We start from the raw sequence: 9,023 nt of genomic DNA, 5'->3' as shown, positions 1-9,023 counted from the left end.
GTGTGCACACTATGCCCCTCCATTACATCCCAGATGGTGGGGAAGAGAGTTTGTGCTCCAGGCCTCTTCCATTATCTCCCCAAACCAGCTGGGGGGACTGGAAGAATGTAAGACTGACAGGAGCCCCAAGACCCAGGATGACAGCCCAGTACACACATGCACATACACCCATAGAGGGTGACAAGTAATCAGCGAGCTCGGTAATGTGAAAGTGTCTGAGCAGCAGCAAGGAGGTAGTGCTTGGACTCTGGCGAACTCCACTGACAGAAGACCAGTCCCAGCTCCCACATCCAGAGACCGGGATCGGCTCCGTACCCAGCACACCTCTGAGATGTAACATGGACATTATCACAGAATTGTAAATACCAGAAGGAGGTAGGTTCTTGGGATAGCTATAAAAAAAACCCCAACTACATCTGGAGGACATCCCCGAGGAACAGACACCTCTTTTCCTTCTTGAGAAAGGCCTCAATGATAATGGTAGAGTAGGCATCAATTTGGAAGACAAAATAAAGGAAAAAACAGAAGGTGGAGAATGGCAAGACACAGATGTGGGATGTAGTCCCACCCAGGACAGGCCTGGATGGATGAAATTGGAAGTCACACATTGGAACTTCCTGATATGATAATAACAGATGTTGAAAAGCAAGTGGAAAAAGGCTATAGAGAAAATGATCTCTCAGGTACAAAAGAAATGATGCTAAAAATAAATATTAGAGAAGACACATAAAAGAATAGATGAGCTTAGAAAAAGATGGAAACAAAAAATGCCCAACATAGAAAAGAAATGAAATCCATGAAACAGATCCAAACAGAGATCTAGGAGATTAAAATCTCCATTGAAAGTATATGCAACAGATTGAGTGAAGGAAAGGATAGAATTTCAGATCTTGAAGACAGAATTGCAACTTGTGAACATGAAAAGGAAGAAAACTCAAAAATAGCAAGAGACGGTGAGAAATCAAATCCAACAAGATGAGGCAAGGAAGAATAACATGGGATTGACTGGGGGCAATGAGGACGCTAGAGACAGCACAAATGCCATAACAATCATAAATATATATGCACCTAATGCAGGAGCATGCAACTATATGAGACAGTTATGGGCAGACATGAAAAATCAAAAGAGCAGTATCACAGTTGAAACAAGAGACCTCAATACCCACATAGAGACAGATCAACTGGACAAAAAATCAGCAAAGAAATACAAGAGCTGAACCAAACCTATGAACTAATGAAGTTAATCAGAAGAAGAGAAGCCATACCCCAAGGCCACATGCCAGCAACCTACAGAAATCCAGTGAGCCCAGCAAGCCCAGTGTCAGCCTGGAGAGGCAGCCATGCACTGAGGCCCTGTGCCAGTGGCCCAAAAGTGATTCAGCATGCCCAGCACTACCGGCTCAGAGAAGCCATTGCCTGAGATCTGGAAAGATCCAATGGGCCCAGTGCAGGCTGGAGAAGAAGCTGTGCCCTGAGATCCTGCTACTATGGGGGAGTGTTGGGAGCCACAGCCCCGAGCCCGGTCGCCTCACTTGGCGGACGTGAGGCCTGTAGTAAAGAGTAAAGCCTGAGGTAGATTATCCCTCCCATCGAGCACGTTAGTTTCCTGCTTACCGCGTAAGCAACCCGCTCAACAATATAGTCTGCCTGGCAACTGATGATGTTAGCCAATCAGCTTGCCTTGCTTACTTTAACATGATTGGACACTGTATCCGTATATATACTGGTGCCACCCCTGGGGGGGAAGAAGAAGCCCGGAAGTAGAAGCCCAGAAGGAGCCGCGGGGAGCGGACCAGAGGAGGCTTCGGCTGGGAGCGATCCCAGGGCAGGCTGTACGGAGAAAGGAAAATAAAAGAAAAGGTTGTCCACTGCCAGACTTTGTCGTGTGTCCTTCCTGCCGGCCGGGAGCGGACATCGACAGGGGAGCATCGGTGAACTGCTGCCTTGCACCTCTTTACCACTCTAGGAGCCTGAATTGGAGGAACCCAGGCGCCTACTCCATTCCACTATACTGAGGGCCTGGAGCCAATGTAGGATACACCTGGGATGCAACAATGAGCCGAGTCTGAGGAACACAGGAAAACGTCAAGATGAAGGAGAAAAATACAATCTCAGACTTCCAGCCCACAGAGAACAAGTTCTGGAGACAAAGACATAGTAGAAATTAGAAGTCACACACCTGAAATTTCTGAAAAGATGACAACTAAAGTAAAGAAGCAACTTAGTTCTTGTATTGTTTTGTTTATTTTACATGCTTATGTCTGATGGTCTAGAGAGCTATTTTGAAGATAACAAGAACTTATGGCAGCCATTGTTAACTTCCTATTATCCTGTTTTGAAGTCCTGTAACACTTCCATTGTTTTATTTTATTTGATCTTACTCTGTTTTATTTTGTTTGATTTTATTATGTCTGATCGTATGGGCAGTTATTTGGAAGATAACAAGCTATATTATGATAGCCACTTTACAGTATCTTGTTTTGAAGTCCTGTGTTGCTCTGTTTTATTTTGATTGGCTTTGTTTGGTTTTATTCTCTTTAAAATAAAATTTCAGGAAAAGGATGGAGGCCTGGGATTTAGCTCAGCGCTATAAGCACCTGCCTGGCAAGCATGAGGCTGTGAGTTTGATCCCCAGTACCAAAATAAAATAATTTTTTAAAAAAAAGTACAAAGGCCTTGAGTTCAGTCTTCAGTACCAATAGACTGAGAGTTGCAGCAGACAGCAATCATTGAAGCAGAGAGAGCAATTACTGGTAACACAGAAAGTGAGAATCAGGCAGATTCTGGATATATTTTGAAGGCAGAATTGGGTGTGGGGATCAGGGTGAGAGGGAACAGTCAAGTCAAAAGCCAACATTTTCAGCCTGAGCTAAAAGTGGAAGGCTGGGGTTACCATAAACTGAGACAGAGAAGACAGAGGAAGAGCAGGGATTTGTAGGGGAAAGAAGAAGAATTCACATTAAATTGACAATAACTAACAGAAATGTTAAGTAGGCAAATTCAGAGAGGTCTGGGCTAGAGTTATAACATAGGGAGTTTGGTTCCAGACAGCAGTGTTTAATAAGGTGGTGAGACTGGATGAAATTATGAAGCAGAGGTGTGCAGAAGGTCAGGGACTGAACGCAGTGTAATTCAAATGTTCAGAGGCAGGGAAATAAAAAGAAATGAGTTGATAAATACTCAAAGAAACAGCTACTGACATCGGAAGAAACTAGTAGTGTGAAATCATTGAATCCAGAATGCATTTGAAGGAAGGAATAGAGAATGTTAAATTTTGCCAGCTGATCAAACAAATGAAACCTGAGACTTGGCAATAGCTTCTTTGTGTCTTTTCAGGAGAAATAATCTGCTTCCTTAATTTTTTTGACACAGGGTCTTGCTGTATAGTTCAGGCTGACTCCAGGCTGTCCTCAAACTTGAAGTGATCCCCCTGCCTCAGCCTCCTGAGTGCTGAGATTACAGTTGTGCATCCCCATGTCTAGCTTCTTAATAATTTTTAAAAACAAAGTACCACTTTCTAACATATTACACAATTTACCTACTTCTCTTGTTTCCTATGTATTGTTGTTAGGATGAAAGCTTCATAAAGGCAGGGACTTTAACCTATTTTACTAATAAAACACTGTACAAGCTGGGGATATAGCTCAGCAGCACAACATCTGCCTGGCAAGTGCAAGGTCTTGAGTTCGATTCCTGGTACCTATAAAAATAAAAAATAAAATAAAACACTGTACAGAACAATGTCATAGTAGGAGCTCAGTAAGGGTTAATTGTGTTTTCAGCAAATGCTTTCAGATCCATCCCAACGTTGGTTTCACGTTTTGGACACATTTGTTTGGCAAAACTTCTTGAAAATGTTTTAAGTTTGTTGCAGTCACATCCTGGATACTACAGTGGTCCCCTTTAGCTCAAAGTCTGACATTTTATGGTGTAGCTCAGCAAGTCTAGCCTGTTTGGCAGGCAGACCAGGTTGCTACTTCATGCTTCCCTAACCAGAATTATGCACTTTTCCTGTGAACTTCAGAAAAAACTTACAACCAGTCAAACCTTCATAGTTCCAAATGTGCTATTTCTCCACTGGCAGAAACCCATTCCTCAAAGAAAAAAAAGGTGAATAAAATTTTAGATAGTCAGATTGGGAAATCTGTTTTAAAGGCAGTGATACCTAACCTGAATTCCCAAACGTTTGAGCTTTGGAAGACTGGTTCAGGCAGGGATTTAAACCTTGTCTCTGACGTCAATTAGCCCTGGGATTTTTACCAAAACAATCAGCCTTACTGAACTTCATTTTATTTTTCTCCTCTGCGATATAAAACTAATGAAGCCTAACTTGTAGAACTGAGATGAGAAATAGAGAGAATTGTGTAGACAACTACAGAAGACCTGAAAAAGTGAATACTTCATTTGTTTTGTTAGGTTTGTTAGAGTAAAGTAAGAGTAAAGAAGAGAGTTTCTTTATTTCTTTCCTTTTCTTTCTTTCTTTCTTTTTTTCCCCCTCTGATGCTGTGGATTGAATTCAGGGTCTTCACACTGAGCTACGTCTCAGCTTTTTTTTTTAAACAGGGTCTTGCTAAGTTTCTAAGGCTGGGTTTGAGTTTGCAGTCCACCCGCCTCTGCCTCCCAGAGTACTGGGGTTACAGGTATTTGCCACTATGCTTGGAAATGTTTTTAAAAGGAAAATGACAATGCAATAAAAAAGGGACAGTTACGGAAGCCTCAGGACCTGGATCCTCTATGCCAAAGATGGCGAACCTTTCAGAGACCCAGAGCCCAAACTGCAGCCCCAAACACACTTATTTACTACAAAGAGCCAACACTATAATTAAACTTGGATGCTGAGATTTAATTTAGGAAAAAACAACTGTTATCCGATGCTTGGCTGCTCGGGTGAATTGGCTTGAGTGCTGAGGAAGAGAGCTCTGCCTGCCCACTGTCACACATGTGCCATAGGTTAGCCAACAATGCTCTGTGGCACAGAAGGAAGATGGCGAGATTAACGCAGCTGGGGGAGTGGTAACAAGAGCTTCAGAAGGATACAGAGAAGGCAGGAGCTCTACACTCGTTCAAGATTGATCATAGCAATCAAATTAAGTGGAGAAAACCCCATGAGCAACCTATCATATACTCTCTGGTGTGCTTAGCATAATTCCTACTTCTCAATCCTCAATAAAGGTTTTGTTGAATAAAAAAAGGACAACTACAATATTTGTTTTTTTGTGCGTGTCTGGTTTATTTCACTTGGCACAGTGTTTTCAAGGTTCATCCACATTGTAGACAATTATACTTTTATCTTGTTTTGCCTTTTGAGACAGGGTCTCGCCGTGCAGCTCAGGCTGGCCTGGCATTCACTAACATAGTGCAGCCCAGCTGACCTCTAACTTGCAATGATCCTCCTGCCTCAGTTTGCTGAGTGCTGGGATTACAGGTATGTGCTACTACGTCTGGCTGACACATGTTTTAATTTGCTTTTTTATTAAATAACATGCAATTTTGTATGATGGAAATTCATCTGTATATTTTCTCATGACTAGTTAATTCATTTCTGTAAGCTGAATGGGGTGGTACATGCCTGAACTCTCAGCACTCTAGAAAAATGAGGTAGGAGGGTAGCAAGTTTAGGCCCAAGATGAGCAATTTAGCAAGTTAGTGAGCCTTTGTCTCAAAATAAAAACAATAAAAACTGGCTGTGGAGCTGGTCTGATGGCAGTGGGTTATCAGAACTTATTAACATTAGTGTCACTAAAGTTGGTATACAACCCTCCCACTGCTAAATTTGACTGGCTTTTTAAAAAATAGCTGAGGATGTACTTCTGTGCAAAGGCCCTGGGTTCAATCCCCAGTTTTGTGGGGGAAAGAAAAATCATGTCTGCAGTCTATTCCTTCTATTCAAGAACAGGAAAGGCATATTTACTTAAATCTTTAGGTCCATAGGCAAACTTTGAAATTCTTTTCATGTAGATCTGGCATAGCTATGTTAAATGAAACTAGTTCTTTGTCACTGAATAAAAGAAAAGCTAATAGTTGAATCAGGTGGCATTAATTTCTAAATTGGTCATTCTCTCAATTTGTAAAACGTGAAGTTGCTTTGAAATTCCACAAGGCGGCAGAGTGGTTCCATTAAATTGGGCTTACTGCACAGGTTCAAATGTAATTAAGTGTGTTACATACTCTCAATAGAATATTTAAAGCTTTAAAAAGGAATGATACTCTGCCATGTGCTAGAACATAGATGAACGATCTTAGGTGATATTATGAAACAAATCAGTCACAAAAGTTTGGAGAAAGGTGGGATGGAGAATTATTATTTAATGTGAGTGGAGTTTCAGTTTCAGAAGATTGAAAAGGTCCTGTGTGTGGTGATAGCAGCATAACAATGTGGAGATACTTAATGCTGCTGAACTGTGCATGTAAAAAATGGCTAACATCATACATTTTGTTATATAAAAAGGTAAAAAAAGAAAGGCAGAGAAATTTATAAACACTAATCTTCACTCCTACTTGTCTGTATCTTTCCAAAAATCTCTGTAAGTACATACATCTATGTATCAATTACTTAATGTTCTAAATTATTATAATTAAATCAAGGGAAAAAATCTCTGTAAGAAAAAAAAGTTCAATAAACAGGAAATTTTGTCATAGACTTTGTTACAGTCAGGGTTTACAAGGAAAACAATACAGGACACAATTTATAGGATTATTTATAAATGTCACCCAAAGAGTTAAATAAAAAAGGAGTGCAGGAAATCTGTCCACACACTAGACCCAAAGAATCCAGCTGAGGGGCTGGATCTGATGGCAGTGTTTTGCGTGAGTCCAGCTGAAGACCCAGAGCGCGTCACGGTGCCCCATAAGTTCAACTGGTGCCTGGAGACCATGACAGTCTTTCATACAAATGTATTTTATTTGTCTGTGCTGGAAAGGCCCAAAGGTTAGCAGTGGAAGCTAGAAAGTCCGTGCCAGTGGGGTGAAAGATCTGTATCAGCAGGCTGAGGGATCTGTACTGGACCCAGGAAGTAACGCTCAAAGTAAGAACCAGAGCTTCCCCAAACAACCACAGCCATTCTCAGCAACAAGGTCCCAAGCTTATCCGATAATGAGAGCTGCTGAGTTCATATTAGGAAAGATAGCCTTTCAAGCTTCTCCAGGAGAACCAACAGCACCTACTTCTTCCTTTCCAGTTCTTTTTATGCTGCTGGCAGCAATCCTGAGGTGGCCTCTCACACCCAGCATCACACTGATTCAGTTCAGCAGTGTCACAAGTTGATTACCAGAGTTCCAGTTTGTTTTTCTTAAACTGGGCATTGAGCCTTGGATTAGGGGTGCTCTCCCACTGAGCTACATCCTTAGGCCATTTTGAGACAGTCTCACTAAGTTGTCCTTGCTGGGCTTGACCTAGGGATCCTTCTTCCTGACAGTTCTATTAAGTTTTAACAGATGAATACGTTTGTATAATCACTACCAAAATCAGTATATAGGAGACTTCTATTACTCCCCCACACACTTCTTGTGTTACTGTTTTACATTTATGTTGACTCTGGCATGAATCCTGGGAAGCCACTGATCTGTTCTCCCTAGCAAAATATCATGTAAGTGGAAACTTCCAATATGAAACCTTTTGAGTCTACCTTCTTCCACTTACTAAAATGCCTATGACAGTCATGGAAGTTGCCTTTATCCATAGTTCTTTGCTTTTAATACTGAAATATTGTGTTACACAAGTACTGTATACCACAGTAGGGCTTATCCATTTAACTGTTGAAGCACATTTGGGTGGTTTTCAGTTTCTGATGATTATAAATAGAACTGCTGTGCAGGTTTTTGTGTAAACGCAAGTTTTAATTACACTAGGGTAAATACACAGTAGAAAACTGCTGGGTCACAGTGTGTGTTTACCTTTTTGAGGAAATATCAAATTGTTTTCCATACTGGTTGAACTGTTTTGTATTTCCAACAACGATGTATAAAAGTTCAGTTGCTCTGCCAGAAACAGCATGTCTTATCCAAAAACATTTTGCTAGGATTTCGACTGAAGTGAACACATCTATCATGTTATTTTCTAATCAATGAACATGATATTGAAAGGGAAAAACTGTACAAGAGAAATAATTCTTTTTAAAACTTTGTTCTTTTGAAACTGCTTAGCTCTGTAACTGCTTCATGGTTTTGTAATTGCTTTCTTGACTCCTGTAACCACAAGAGCCTAACCAAACACACAGTATGTCTGACTGTCCCATTTTACCAAGCTTCATAAACTGATGGTTCATTAATCTCCCCTTGTGGCAGTGATCTTACACTGCCAGCTAACCACAACTGCCAGGCTGTTGTCTCGCCTTTGTACTTTTTGCTCGTACATCATATAAAAGCTCTAAACCACCCAAGATGGGGGCCTGATATTCTTGGAATGATCCCGATTGGTGCCTGTCGATGTAAGTATATCTCTCATTTATTTTATCAGCATTTAAAAATTCTCAATATAAACCTCCTGTATGTTTTGCTAGAGTCAAATCCAAGCATTATTTTTTGGGGGAAACTAATGTAAATGGAGTTTTGTTTTTAATTTTTAACTTCCAATTGTAAGTAGGAGATTGAATTTTTGTGTCAACATCATGTTCTTACAATGCTGCATGCAGCAGTTCTATGAAGTTTTCAATACATTCCTTGGGGTTTTCTATGTAGACAATGTCATCTGTGAATAGCAATGGTTTTATTTTTGCCCAACCTGTATGTCTTTTTGTTATTTTGATAGAACTTTCATCATGATATTGAAAATGAGTGATGAAAAGACACCCTTGCTTTACATTTGACTTTAGAGGAAAAGCATTTCTTTTTAACCAGCAGGTATGTTAGGTACAGTCTACTGAGGTTTCTCTCATAAATGGCTAACTTCTAGAAAGTGTTTTTCTACATTCATATGACCATGAGTTTTTCCTTGGTCTACAGTTTTCTTGGCTGTCCTTGTTGGGTTTTCATAGCAACAACGTCTTCATACAGTAGTTAGGACATACTCCCTTTTCTAATTTTCA

This window comes from Cavia porcellus, unplaced genomic scaffold (assembly GCF_034190915.1).
Source record: "Cavia porcellus strain 051 isolate PalLab524CR breed Dunkin Hartley unplaced genomic scaffold, mCavPor4.1 scaffold_20, whole genome shotgun sequence".
Taxonomy (NCBI): domain Eukaryota; kingdom Metazoa; phylum Chordata; class Mammalia; order Rodentia; family Caviidae; genus Cavia; species Cavia porcellus.
Note: the sequence above shows the minus strand (reverse complement) of the source record.